Source organism: Entelurus aequoreus, linkage group LG21 (assembly GCF_033978785.1).
Source record: "Entelurus aequoreus isolate RoL-2023_Sb linkage group LG21, RoL_Eaeq_v1.1, whole genome shotgun sequence".
NCBI classification, from domain to species: domain Eukaryota; kingdom Metazoa; phylum Chordata; class Actinopteri; order Syngnathiformes; family Syngnathidae; genus Entelurus; species Entelurus aequoreus.
This window is the reverse complement of record NC_084751.1, coordinates 38,919,280-38,934,298: the sequence shown is the minus strand read 5'-3', so window position 1 is coordinate 38,934,298 and position 15,019 is coordinate 38,919,280. Positions and strand designations below refer to the sequence as shown.

Below are 15,019 nucleotides of genomic sequence, written 5' to 3'. Positions count from 1 at the left end.
CAGTGGTTCTCAAAACGTAAGTCCGGAGGGCTGTGAATAAAACTAACTTGAAAATTGTTTTAAGTTATGTGAGCTAATTTTATTCATCTATTTTGATACTCAGGTGATCATGCATAACGCTGGTGCCACACTGCAAAAACTGCAATCTAAGTAAGATTAAATATCTCAAATAACGGTAATATTTGCTTATTTTCTGTCTGATAAGATAATTCTTCTCACTAAGCAGATTTTATGTTAGTGTTTTACTTGTTTTAAGTGTTTTGGTCCTAAATGATCTCAGTAAGATATTACAGCTTGTTGCTGAGATTTGATGACCTATATTGAGTAAAACATGCTTGAAACTAGAATATCAACTGTTGCAAAGCTGTGTCATCAACACTCACAAGTATAAAACTACCTTTTTTAAAAGTAATAATTTCTTACTTCAAGCATGAAAAAAAAAATCATGATGCCGAGCGCATATCATTATGTCAAGATAATGGCACTAGTGTTTACTTATTTAAGAATATTTTTCAACATATTGAGCAAAAATATCTCTTTTTTTTTCTACCAAGAAAAGTGCACTTGTTGTTAGTGACAATATACTTATTTTAAAGTATTTTTGGGTTAGCTAATTTAACTTGTTTTGGAAAGTCTTGACAAGCCGAATTTTCTTGTTCTATTGGCATTTAATTTAGCTTACCGTAGTTCAAATAAAATACCCCTAATTTTTGGAATTTTTTTTTCTTGTTTTTGAACACTGACTTTTTGCAGTGTAGGGACTGAAAGTACTGACAGCCTACAGAACCAGGCCTGACACTACAAAGTTCTACAGGAGCTTAATTTAAGAACATTTTTCAACATATTGAGAAAAAAGACCTATTTTTTTTTTCTGTTAAGAAAAGTGCACTTGTTATTAGTGATAATATACTTATTTTAAGGTATTTTTAGGTTCATTGAGGTTAGCTCATTTTACTTGTTTTGGAAAGTCTTGACAAGCCGCATTTTCTTGTTCTATTGGCAGATAATTTTGCTTAGTTCAAGTAAAATACCCCTCATTTTTGTATTATTTTTTCTTGTTTTTGAACACTGACTTTTTGCAGTGCAGTAACTCATACACTAGTTTGTACAGATAAATAAATATCAAGTTCTCAAAAGTATTTTAATTTAGGGGGTCAAATGAGAGAAAATAGTTCAGAACCAGGCTCATAGAAAAAACATTCAAACATACAAATGAAGAAACTACTCTGTTTATCTTTATATATACCAAATGATTGAAATGCATGACTGTAAAGTCTTTCTTCAATACAGTGATACCTTGTATTTTGTTCCCCATAAGAAACAATCCAATTCATGCTATAGTTAACAAAAAAAAGTGGAAAAAAACATATGATAGTAAATGTGAATAGTTTATTCCTGTGCTACGCACACACGAGGTGAGGCATTGATGCTTTTAAAGTTTTTAATTATTTTATCTGAATATATATATATATACTACCGTTCAAAAGTTTGGGGACACCCAAACAATTTTGTGGAATAGCCTTCATTTCTAAGAACAAGAATAGACTGTCGAGTTTTAGATGAAAGTTCTCTTTTTCTGGCCATTTTGAGCGTTTAATTGACCCCACAAATGTGATGCTCCAGAAACTCAATCTGCTCAAAGGAAGGTCAGTTTTGTAGCTTCTGTAAGGAGCTAAACTGTTTTCAGATGTGTGAACATGATTGCACAAGGGTTTTCTAATCATCAATTAGCCTTCTGAGCCAATGAGCAAACACATTGTACCATTAGAACACTGGAGTGATAGTTGCTGGAAATGGGCCTCTATACACCTATGTAGATATTGCACCAAAAACCAGACATTTGCAGCTAGAATAGTAATTTACCACATTAGCAATGTATAGAGTGTATTTCTTTAAAGTTAAGACTAGTTTAAAGTTATCTTCATTGAAAAGTACAGTGCTTTTCCTTCAAAAATAAGGACATTTCAATGTGACCCCAAACTTTTGAACGGTAGTGTAGATATATATATATATATATATATATATATATATATATATATATATACACACATATACATATACATATATATATATATATATAGTATCTCTACTCTTGAACGCATCAAAATATTCCTCTCAATTCCCCCAAACGGATGAACTCGCTGGACTATAAAGACAATATAACATACATCCGTAACGTGGATGCATACGCAAAAGTGCAATATATTTATCTGTACAGTAATCTATTTGTATCTGCACGTTCTTTTGTAAATGCAAACACTCTGCACCTTATTGCACTTTTATCCTGCACTATAATGAGCTAATGCAACGAAATGTCGTTCTTATCTGTACTGTAAAGTTCAAATGTGAATGACAATAAAGGAAGTCTAAGTCCAGGCCTAAATGTATTTCCTTTAATTGTAACAGGTTGCTCATAGAGATAAGAAAAAAAGGGAGTTATTCACTTTCATAAAAACATTATCAAATATTTATTGGTCTCATTTATTTGCTTTGACAAAATAAATACAAATACAACAAGTTTTTCTCACCTTTACGTTGTTTATTTGTTAGCACTATCTATACTCTATGAAAATTTACTCTGTATGATCACCTCCGTTTTGTCTTAAAAGTCCACCTTAGAGAAGTATTTCATCTTGGATATACAGTACAGGCCAAAAGTTTGGATACACCTTCTCAATCAATGCGTTTTCTTTATTTTCATGACACATATATGTTTGTATATATATATATATATATATATATATATATATATATATATATACACACAATACAGGCCAAAAGTTTGCACACACCTTCTCATTCAATGTGTTTTCTTTATTTTCATGACTATTTACATTGTAGATTGTCAATGAAGGCATCAAAACTATGAACGAACACATGTGGAGTTATGTACTTAACAAAAAAAGGTGAAATAACTGAAAACAAGTTTTATATTCTAGTTTCTTCAAAATAGCCACCCTTTGCTCGGATTACTGCTTTGCACACTCTTGGTGACTACCTCTTGGAGCTCTCGATGAGCTCCAAGAGGTAGTCAACTGCAGTGGTTTTCACTTCACAGGTGTGCCTTATCAGGGTTGATTACTGGAATTTCTTGCTTTACCAATGGGGTTGGGACCATCAGTTGTGTTGTGAATGAGAAGGTGTGTCCAAACTTTTAGCCTGTACTGTATAATTTTCTATATTGGCAGCAACATTTATTGCATCATTCGGCAGAGCATTAAAACAACATGGTAGCACCTTGCATCTGCCAGCTCATGATTGCCCCCACTTTTCCCAGTGTGGCAAGTCGGACTACTACAAAGCCTACAATATCTATTTTCTAGATTTATAGACTGCTTATCAAGAATAAGGATGTCACACTTAGATTAAAAACATTAAACAGGCTGTAGATTCTACGTTGTATAAATGCTGTAAAAATATATTTTGGCGACATTGTGACAAGCAGACAAGCCAGTAAGCCACGGCCTCAATCTCTTGTGCTTTGCAAACACACGCAAAAACGAGAAGCGGCACGATACCCACTAGCCCAGACCTAGGCAAATAAAGCCTGCGGTAGCGTTTCCACAGAGTGTTTCCAGAGCGGCCAGCCTGAAATGCGGGTGTCAGGGACAGACGCGGAAGGAGATTTTTACACTAAAGTCCTAAAGCTTAGTGATATATCAGATAGTAGGTGGGGTTTTTTTTTTAATCTTTCGCATTCATATTTCGCTGTGTTTGTTGCATTTGTGTTGCGTTTCGCTTGATTGTAAAAGATGTCGATGGAGAGGGGGTGTGACGTTCCTATGTTGTCAATATTCAGTGTTTTACCATTCATAGTTAATACTGTAAATCCCACATTCTTTATTTTCATGTACATTTTGGGTGTCTGATTAAGTTCAAAAAATTAAAATTCCATTCCGTTTTTTTTGAGGTGGTCTGTCATAACGTTTTTAGCATTCAATCAGACGTTATTGTGAGGTTTTGTATTAGTGTTCCTAAAAATAGGACCCAAGCACACATACTGTACAGCAGATTTTCACAGCTTACATATATATACACTACCGTTCAAAAGTTTGGTGTCACCCAAACAATTTTGTGGAATAGCCTTCATTTCTAAGAACAAGAATGGACTGTCGAGTTTCAGATGAAAGTTCTCTTTTTCTGGCCATTTTGAGCGTTTAATTGACCCCACAAATGTGATGCTCCAGAAACTCAATCTGCTCAAAGGAAGGTCAGTTTTGTGGCTTCTGTAACGAGCTAAACTGTTTTCAGATGTGTGAACATGATTGCACAAGGGTTTTCTAATCATCAATTAGCCTTCTGAGCCAATGAGCAAACACATTGTACCATTAGAACACTGGAGTGATAGTTGCTGGAAATGGGCCTCTATACACCTATGTAGATATTGCACCAAAAACCAGACATTTGCAGCTAGAATAGTCATTTACCACATTAGCAATGTATAGAGTGTACTTCTTTAAAGTTAAGACTAGTTTAAAGTTATCTTCATTGAAAAATAAGGACATTTTAATATGACCCCAAACTTTTGAACGGTAGTGTACATAGATAGATAAATAGATATACCGGCGCTCCAGACACATTTTTTTCTCTAAAATTGGCCCCCCGAGTCAAAACACTAGCCTCATGTTAAATTTGTGCGCAAATTTAGATATTTTTACTCAAGTAAATAAAAAAGAAAGATTGTAGTCATTCAGAAAATACATTTATAACACAGTTTGATGGACAAATATAAAAAAAATTATATGGTTTTATTATATTGCCTCCCCTGCCAACCCTCTCCTATTTACACTGCATGTTGTTCTTACGATATCGTACTTCTATCACGCCAAACAAAAACTAAACTACTGGTAGGTTGAACAGAAATGCCAGAGGACAAACTCAAAGTCACATATTGACTTCCTTACGCCAGACTAAAAGCTGCAACTGTAAACACGCACAGATGATGGCTTACAGCTGACTGGGTGTAGTGTTTGCGTTGATAGTCTGACATTTCATGATCATTATCTGTCATCAGATACGGCAGGGGGTAGCACACAACCACTCACACGGGGGATAGTGGATGGTTTTGACCCGTAATGTTTATAGTTATGAGCGAGTAATGATCATGGGGTGGGAGGCAACAACAACAAAACACAATAATGACTTTGGGGAACCATGGGGGGAAAAACAGCTGTTGTTGTGTGTTGGCCTGTTCAGAAAAGACCTGTGATTATGGGGAGTTATTGGAGAAAAATCCTGGGAGACCCTTCTAGTAAACGCACAGCGGAAGCGGAAAGAAAAAGACAAAGTCACCCAAGCAACAGACAATAAGAAGGAGGTACCCATTTGCTATGAATTCTTCCTTAGAAAAGTTTTGGAGCAGTGGATGTAATGATATGAAAATTTCATGTCAAGGTTATTGTGACCAAATGATCAGTTATTACCAGTGTTGGGACTAACGCGTTACTAAGTAACGCGTTACTGTAACGCCGTTAGTTTCGGCGGTAACTAGTAATCTAACGCGTTATTTTTTTATATACAGTAACTCAGTTACCGTTACTGCATGATGCGTTACTGCGTCATTTTACGTTATTTGTATGTAGTATCGGCTAGAAACTGAAGATCTGAGTGTGTTTTATTGGAGCGCTCCGGTGGAAAAGAAGAGGCGTGCTTTCCCCCACCCATAGAAAGCACGCCTCCCCAGAGCCGTACTTCGGGTCTAACAACCTTCACTTTACCCGGAAGAGGGTCTTTACAGCTGAGGGTGAATGACGAGCCCGGCGGTTTGTTGCAACTTTGTGACTTTATTGCACGCAGCCATCCAGCAAGCTAGAGCACCTACACGCATTTACTGTCGCCGCTCCCTCACCTCTCTCGCCCACTCACTCACTGACGTCACTCACCTCTCATGCTGTCATATCTTAAAGGGCCACACACACACACACACACCTACGCTACTCTCATAACAACTAACAAGACATCATGGCGAAGCCAGAAGTCGAGTTTTTTAACATGGAGACATTCTCAATACTTTTCTTTTGTCGAGCACAAAGAAAATAACATTTTAGTTAAATGTAAGTTGTGTCTTGGATCAAAGATCCTATCTACTTAGAGTTAAAGTTAAAGTGCCATTATGTTGCAGCAATTTAAAATAGTTTTGTCAATTTTTTCTGGCCTGAAATAAATTGGCCCTTTGAAACATATCTTTGTCTTTGTGTGTTGTATGTAGACCACATTGTTTGTGTGTTGTATGTAGACCACATTGTTTGTGTGTTGTATGTAGACCACATTGTTTGTGTGTTGTATGTAGACCACATTGTTTGTGTGTTGTATGTAGACCACATTGTTTGTGTGTTGTATGTAGACCACATTGTTTGTGTGTTGTATGTAGACCACATTGCTTTCTGAGTTCAGTGATGCAAATGCATGTCAAGTTGATCAACAGATTGTATTATTCTCCAGTGCAATAACTGTACTGAAATGAAGGCTAAAAGGGCATTAATGGGAGCCTTAAAAAAAGGGGGGGAAAAGAAGTAACTAAATAGTTACTTTTCACAGTAACGCATTACTTTTTGGTGTAAGTAACTGAGTTAGTAACTGAGTTACTTTTGAAATAAAGTAACTAGTAATTGTAACTAGTTACTGGTTTTCAGTAACTAACCCAACACTGGTTATTACCACAATATGTGCTCAACAGTATATTCATATAAGATATGTTTGTGCTGGAGATGTCCCAAATCCAATCATGAGATCAGATCGGGGCCGATATTTGTCTTTTTTAGCTGATTGGCGATCGTCTGATGAGCTGCCGAACCCAGCCGATCTTTACCGCAGCTACCCAGTGTTTACAGTGTTTCCCATAAACTGCTAAGATACCTGTGGCGGTGGGGGCATGGTTATGGGCGTGGTCACCATGACATCACCGAGTAATTTGCATAATTTACTACAATGATATGATTGAAAGTATACATCAAAAAATGTATACTTACTAATTAATAATAACAGTTTTGTTTTAAACGTCCATCCATCCATCCATCCATTTTACAATATAATTACAACACTTTATGTACATATTTATATACAGATTTGAACAATAAGTTATTCACTGAAATATATTACAAAAAATCTATCTTATAAAATATAAAAGCTAAAATGTCTCTTAAAGCTCTGCCCCTTCAATTAGTGCATACTAAATAATTTAACTTTAGCCTACTACTACAACCATATTATTTACCAGCAACATAAAGTGAAACAGAGGCAGAGGTGTCCTGCCACAGTCAGTAACAAATAAACAGAAAACAGTAGTGGTCAAATACAAATAAGGCAACAAGAGAAGTATCCTACACTTCTCTTTTGTAAAGTAAATCTGAACAGCCTATATGGGCATCTACATCAACTATATGATTTGCCTGAGAAGCTGGACAGGACAAAAAAATAAAAATTAAATAAAAAAATAAAAAAAAATTAAAAATTTATTTTATTTTTTTGTTTATGGCAGACATAATTGGCTCGTCAGCGAGCGCCTGGTGGCCGGGCTTGCCACGGAGCCCGGCCGGGCACAGCCCGAAGAAGCTACGTGGACACGCCATCTTCTCTGCCACGTGGGCCCACCACCCGCGGTCGGAACCAGTGGGGTCGGGTGCGCTGCCAAGTGGATGGCGGTGAAAGTGGAGGCTCCGGACGGACCAATTCGGGGCAGCAGAGGCTGACTTTCGGGACGTGGAACGTCTCTACGCTGGTGGGGAAGGAGCCTGAGCTGGTGCGAGAGGTGGAGCGCTACCGGTTGGATCTGGTGGGGCTTACCTCTACGCATAGCAAGGGCTCTGAAACCACACTCCTGGACAAGGGATGGACCTTGTTCACTTCTGGAGTTGCTCAGGGTGTGAGGGCACAGGCGGGTGTGGGGATACTCACGAGTCCCCGGCTGAGTGCCTGTACGTTGGAGTTCACCCCAGTGGACAAGAGGGTCGCCTCCCTTCGCCTTAGGGTTGGAGGGGGGAAAACTCTGACTGTTGTTTGTGCATACGCACCAAACAGGAGTTCAGAGTATTCAGCCTTCTTGGATACCTTGCATGGGGTCCTGTATGGGGCGCCGGCAGGGGATTCCATAGTCTTGCTGGGGGACTTCAACGCGCACGTGGGCAATGACAGTGATACTTGGACTGGCGTGATTGGGAGGAACGGTCTCCCTGATCTGAACCTGAGTGGTGGATTGTTATTGGACTTCTGTGCTAGTCACGGACTTGCGATAACAAACACCATGTTCAAGCATAAGGATGCTCATAGGTGTACCTGGTACCAGAGCACCCTAGGCCAAAGATCAATGATCGATTTTGTAATCGTATCAGCTGATCTGAGGCCGTATGTTTTGGACACTCGGGTGAAGAGAGGGGCTGAACTGTCAACTGATCACCATCTGGTGGTGAGTTGGGTTAGATGGCGGGGGAAACCTCTGGACAGACCTGGCAAACCCAAGCGTGTAGTGCGGGTGAACTGGGAACGTTTGGAGGAGTCCTCTGTCCGGAAGGACTTCAACTCACACCTCCGGCGGGACTTCTCTGCCATCCCTGTGGAGGTTGGGGACATTGAACAGGAATGGGCAATGTTCAAAGCCTCTATTGCTAAAGCTGCAGATGCGAGCTGTGGCCAGAAGGTCTTAGGTGCCTCAAGGGGCGGTAACCCTCGAACACCCTGGTGGACAGTGGTGGTCAGGGAAGCCGTCCGACTGAAGAAGGAGTCCTACCGGGGTATGTTATCCCAGGGGACTCCGGAGGCAGTTGCAAGGTACCGGCGGGCCCGAAGGGCAGCGGCCGTGGCTGTGGACGAGGCTAAGCAGAGGGTGTGGGAGCAGTTCGGGGAATCCATGGAGAAGGACTATCGGGCGGCACCAAAGCTGTTCTGGAAGACCATACGGCACCTCAGGAGGGGGAAGCAGGGAACCATCCAAGCTGTGTACGGCAAGGATGGGACTTTGCTGACTTCAAGTGAGGAAGTCGTGGGGCGTTGGAAAGAGCACTTTGAGGAACTCCTGAACCCAAATACATCAGACACACCCTCCCTGATAGGAGCAGGGCCTGAGGATGATGGGGGATCGACGTTGATCTCTCGGAGTGAAGTCACTGAGGTAGTTAGACAACTCCACAGTGGCAAAGCTCCGGGGGTTGACGAGGTCCGTCCAGAAATGCTGAAGGCTCTGGGTGTTGATGGGCTGTCTTGGTTGATACGCCTTTTCAACATTGCGTGGAAGTCTGGGACAGTGCCGAGGGAGTGGCAGACTGGGGTGGTGGTTCCCCTTTTCAAAAAGGGGGACCAGAGGGTGTGTGCTAATTACAGGGGTATCACACTACTCAGCCTCCCTGGGAAAGTTTACGCCAAGGTACTGGAAAGGAGGGTCCGGCCGATAGTCGAACCTCAGATTCAAGAGGAGCAATGTGGATTCCGTCCTGGTCGTGGAACAACTGACCAACTCTTTACGCTTGCGGGAATCCTGGAGAGGGCCTGGGAGTATGCCTATCCAGTCTACATGTGTTTTGTGGATTTGGAGAAGGCGTATGACCGCGTCCCTCGGGAGATCTTGTGGGAGGTGCTGAGGGAGTACGGAGTGAGGGGAACCCTGTTGAGGGCCATCCAATCTCTGTACAACCAAAGCGAGAGTTGTGTCCGGGTGCTTGGATGTAAGTCGGATCCGTTTCCAGTGGGGGTTGGTCTCCGCCAGGGCTGCGCTCTGTCACCTATCCTGTTTGTGATTTTCATGGACAGGATTTCTAGGCGGAGTCGTGGCCATGGCGGAGAGGGTATACGTCTCGGGGGGCTAAAGGTTGCGTCACTGCTGTTTGCAGATGATGTGGTCCTGATGGCACCTTCGGTTCGTGACCTTCAGCTCTCACTGGATCGGTTCGCAGCCGAGTGTTCAGCGGCTGGAATGAGGATCAGCATCTCCAAATCTGAGGCCATGGTTCTCAGCAGGAAACCGATGGTTTGTACAGTCCGGGTAGGGGACAGGACTCTGTCCCAGGTGGAGGAGTTTAAGTATCTCGGGGTCTTGTTCACGAGTGAGGGAAAGATGGAGAAGGAAATCAGCCGGAGAATCGGAGCAGCTGGGGCAGTATTGCAGTCTCTCTGCCGCACTGTTGTGACGAAACGGGAGCTGAGCCAGAAGGCAAAGCTCTCGGTCTACCGAGCTATCTACATTCCTACTCTCACCTATGGTCATGAAGTGTGGGTAATGACCGAAAGAATAAGATCGCGGATACAAGCGGCCGAAATGAGTTTCCTCAGAAGGGTGGCTGGCATCTCCCTTAGAGATAGGGTGAGAAGTGCAGTCACCCGAGAGAGACTCGGAGTAGAGCCGCTGCTCCTTCGCTTGGAAAGGAGCCAGCTTAGGTGGTTCGGGCATCTCGTGCGGATGCCTCACGAGCGTCTCCCTAGGGAGGTCCTCGTTGCACGTCCCACTGGGAGGAGGCCCCGCGGCAGACCAAGGACCAGATGGGGGGATTACATCTCCTCTCTGGCCTGGGAACGCTTCGGGATTCCCCAGGAGGAAGTCGCAAATGTTGCTCTGGAGAGGGAAGTCTGGGGGTCTTTGCTGGAGCTGCTGTCCCCGCGACCCGATTCCGGATAAGCGGTTGAAGATGGATGGATGGATGGAGACATAATTGTTTCGTGGCGGGCCGCCACAAATAAATGAATGTGTGGGAAACACTGGTTTACATGCTGAAGGTTGTACTCAAGTGAAAGGTTCTTTCCAAAACGATGCAGGCTCAGGGAGACATAGTCACATTTCCATATTCCTTGTTACGTGAATTCCAGAAGGGTGCTTGTCTTGCAAAATCATCGGCTCCAATTTCAGATCACGCTGCAACGAATGCATTGACTATCCACAGCGAGAAGCCACTTCTAAGATACTAATCCTCACCAACAGGATAGAAAAAAAAACTACATTTCTCCCAAGTCTCTCTGGAGGACAAGAGGAAAATTAAATGGCCTAGCATTGCGCACACGCACACACTCACACACATTTCTTGTATTTGTTAACTTCTTGAGACCTCCGAAAAATGCCTACCTCTTTAGGACCACCCTTTCAAGATATTTTAAAATGTTTATCTACAACATTAATAATATACACATACTACGCAAATATAAAAAAAGGTAAGCTTTTAGTAATTTTTTATTTATTTATTTGCTGTCGGCATCCTAAGGACAGCATACATTGTAAGTAAGTGCTGTTTTATTACGTTTGTTGGCTCTCATGACGGCTGCAGTGAGTAATATCAGTGATGTTGTTGAAAAAATGTGATTGTTTTTTTAATTGAATGCTTAAAATGAGCAAAATATGTAAATATTAGATCTTATTATAAATATGCCTGTTACTACATTACATATGAACTTACAGTGTGTATATAAAACCTTAATGGAGGTGTTTGGATGTTTTATATATATAAGGTTTTTATAGGCAGAGTCCCATAGGCTCCATTGTAACCGGACTTTTGATCGCATGTATGTACTATTTAGAATGCATGAAATAAACAAAAATATATATGTTCTTCTCTTAGACAAGGATTGTAAATGATATGCATAATAAAAAAAAGTGTAGTTCCCCTTTAACTGGATCAAAATATCTGGGAACTTATAGATAGCATATACTGTAAATTGACTTCCTTAACAGATGTGTGTCAAGTATTTGTTGATCTGCCAAACAATGAGCAGTCACATTTATCTCACAAGTAAGTTTGCATTTCTACAACAACACGCAAAAGGCACAACAGTATACATGCACTGTTTGGCAAAAGTCTAAGGCTTGATTTGTCAGTGTTTTTAAGAAGACCCGAGAAGATGAACACTGTCGGTTTCTCTGGAAATGTGGGCAAATTGTTGTTTTTTGCTTTTTGAAAAGGTCGATCTATAGGAAAAACAAATATTTGTTATTATTTTTTTCCTACCCTGACATTTAAAAACCATAACAGTGGTTTGATGTCAATGTCAACATCCACACAGTCACACAAGGTTACACTCATGGGCAGATAGCGGTCTGAAACCACAGACCAATTGAAACTCTGTTGGAGATTAAGCAAAGGTCAACATATAGCTTCTTCTTGCACATTCTGTTATGTGTTGTAATGAGAGTTTGTCTTTGTCCTGTACAGCAGCAGTGGGCTTACTTACACAGTAAATGGATTATACTTGTACAGCGCTTTTCTACCTTTCAGGTAATCAAAGCGCTTTGCCAACATTTCCACATTCACCCATTCACACACTGATGGCGGGAGCTGCCATGCAAGGCCCTAACCACGACCCATCACAAGCAAGGGTGAAGTGTTTTGCCCAAGGACACAACAGATGTGACTAGGATGGCGGAAGCTTGGATCAAACCTGGAACCCTCAAGTTGCTGGCACTGCCGCTCTATCACCCGAGCCACGCTGCCCCCAGTATGAACATACCGTATTTCCTTGAATTGGCGCAGGGAATATAGTATTCGCACGTCTAGAATTACTGCCGGGTCAAACTCGTTTCTCAAAATAATTAACGCATGCTTGGCCTTATCGCCGGTTCATTATTAACGCCGGATCAAATTCGTTTCGCAAAATATTAATTTTATTATCGCATGTCTACAATTTTCGCCGGGTCAAACTCGTTTCGCAAAATATTTAGCATATGGCTAGAACTTCCGCCGGGTCAAATTCGTTACGTCACGAGTGACGCTTTACCTGTCCTCATTTTCAAAATGGAGGAAGCTGCTTTCAGTAGTTTGCAATCGCACAAAGGAAAAAAGATAAAGAGCTATTCAGTAGGATTTAAGCTCCAAGCTATTGAATACCGGTACAGTATGCTAAAAAGAACAGTAAGCAGCTATGTTTTATTAATATACCGTAGCTGCGTGTGTCAAATACTGTATAAGTCATTAAATGACTCCCGCCTCCTGGTGGTAGAGGGCGCTACCGTGCTAGTGATCCTTCTTGCGACTTCCGGTACTGCAGAAGAAGTGACTACACGCAGCAAGAGATTTATTTTTTTTAACATGGAGGATTACATACCGGTATGTAAAATAAAACAGTTTTCTAAACTGGACTTTCAATCGAAGCAGGAGGTAATAATTAAAGGAATATCTCCATCGAGACAGAGAGACTTTTAAAACTGAAGAAAGAAAATAAGGAAGACTTCTATAAACAAGTTATCGATGCTTTTGGTCAGAAGGAGCTGCAAATGGACTCCATTTATAAGTACAGGTAAGACCATAATAACGTTTTTTTTTATTAAATGTGCTTTTCATGATGGTATGCTTACATCACACTCAAAGCGCACGCCTAAATTTACCGCATTCCTTTTGGTAAACGCCGGAGTGAGAAGAGGTTTTAAAATAATTACCGCATGCACGGCCATCCCGCCGGCTTCCGGTAAACGCCGGAGTGACAGGAGGTTTTAAATTAATTAGCGCCCCTGCGGCTATTCAAGGAAATACGGTACATGGGTGTTTACACAATTAACAGAAACGCATACAGTGTTTGCCACATTTATTTGTGGCGAGCAGTTTCAACTATATTGGGCTCCTCCTATTCGCCCAATCTTATACATACATTATAATGGGACTCTCTGTGAGTGCCGCTTGAATTTACAAATATGTACAGTAGGTCAGTGTTTCTCAACCACTGTACTTATGTGCCGTAAAATACAGTCTGGTGTGCCGTGGGAGATTATCTAATTTCACCTATTTGGGTTAAAAATATTTTTTGCAAACCAGTAATTATAGTTTGCAAATGATGTGTTGTTGTTGAGTGTCGGTGCTGTCTAGAGCTCGGCAGAGTAACCGTGTAATACTCTTCCATATCAGTAGGTGGCAGCCGGTAGCTAATTGCTTTGTAGATGTCGGAAACGGCGGGAGGCAGCAAGCAGGTAAAAAGGTAACTAATGCTTAAACCAAAAATAAACAAAAGGTGAGTGCCCCTAAGAAAAGGCATTGAAGCTTAGGGAAGGCTACGCAGAACGAAACTAAAACTGAACTGGCTACAAAGTAAACAAAAACAGAATGCTGGACGACAGCAAAGACTTACTGTGGAGCAAAGACGGCGTCCACAATGTACATCCGAACATGACATGACAGTCAAAAATGTCCACACAAAGAAGGATAAAAACAACTGAAATATTCTTGAATGCTAAAACATAGTAGATGCGGGAAATATCGCTCAAAGGAAGACATGAAACTGCTACAGGAAAATACCAAAAAATGAGAAAAAGCCACCAAAATAGGAGCACAAGACAAGAACCAAAACACTACACACAGGAAAACAGCAAAAAGACAAAATAAGTCAGGGCGTGATGTGACAGGTGGTGACAGTACACCTACTTTGAGACAAGAGCTATATTGATGCATGCATGATTATGGTTTAAAGTCATATCCAACAATTGTGACAACGACTTTTTACTGTCAACTGAGTTTCATTTTTTAATGATTTCTGCTGGTGGTGTGCCTCCGCATTTTTGTCAACGCAAAAAATGTGCCTCGGCTCAAAAAAGGTTGAAAAACACTGCAGTAGGTGACGTAGAGTTGCGCAATATAGACAATATATAATATAAATGATACAAATTTGGTCAAAGATAGAGCTTTTACTACTATTGTCATATCATGATAATGCATTCTCATTGTATCCCATTGGGTTGACTTTTTTCTTGCCATGATGTGGGATCTGAGCCGAGGATGTCATTGCGGCTTGTGCAGCCCTTTGAGACACTTGTGATTAAGGGCTATATAAATCAACTTTGATTGATTGATTAATCATATTGATGACGCATTCTAGCTCGGAGGAACTGCTTACCACAAACTAGGTCGGCGATAACAATACAAAGTATACTATACTATACGGTCAGTATATGGTCGATACTACAGTGGTTAGATGGATATTGTTAGAATAATTGTTTCTAAATTATCACAAAATCTTTGTGTTACATTGAGGGTCTGGTGAGAAGACAAAAGCTGTCTTTGAAACCTACCAAGAGTAAGGCTCATAAAACTCCACTGTGTAAGGGGAAAGCAAGATGAAAGTGCTT

General features: G+C 41.0%; 1 protein-coding gene across 2 annotated transcripts in view; it reads right to left on the bottom strand.

Annotated features, from left to right (window-relative positions):
* The window catches only part of LOC133638740 (WD repeat-containing protein 7), a 591,313-nt gene that overhangs the window by 534,309 nt on the left and 41,985 nt on the right, over positions 1-15,019 (bottom strand). The window lies entirely within an intron of this gene.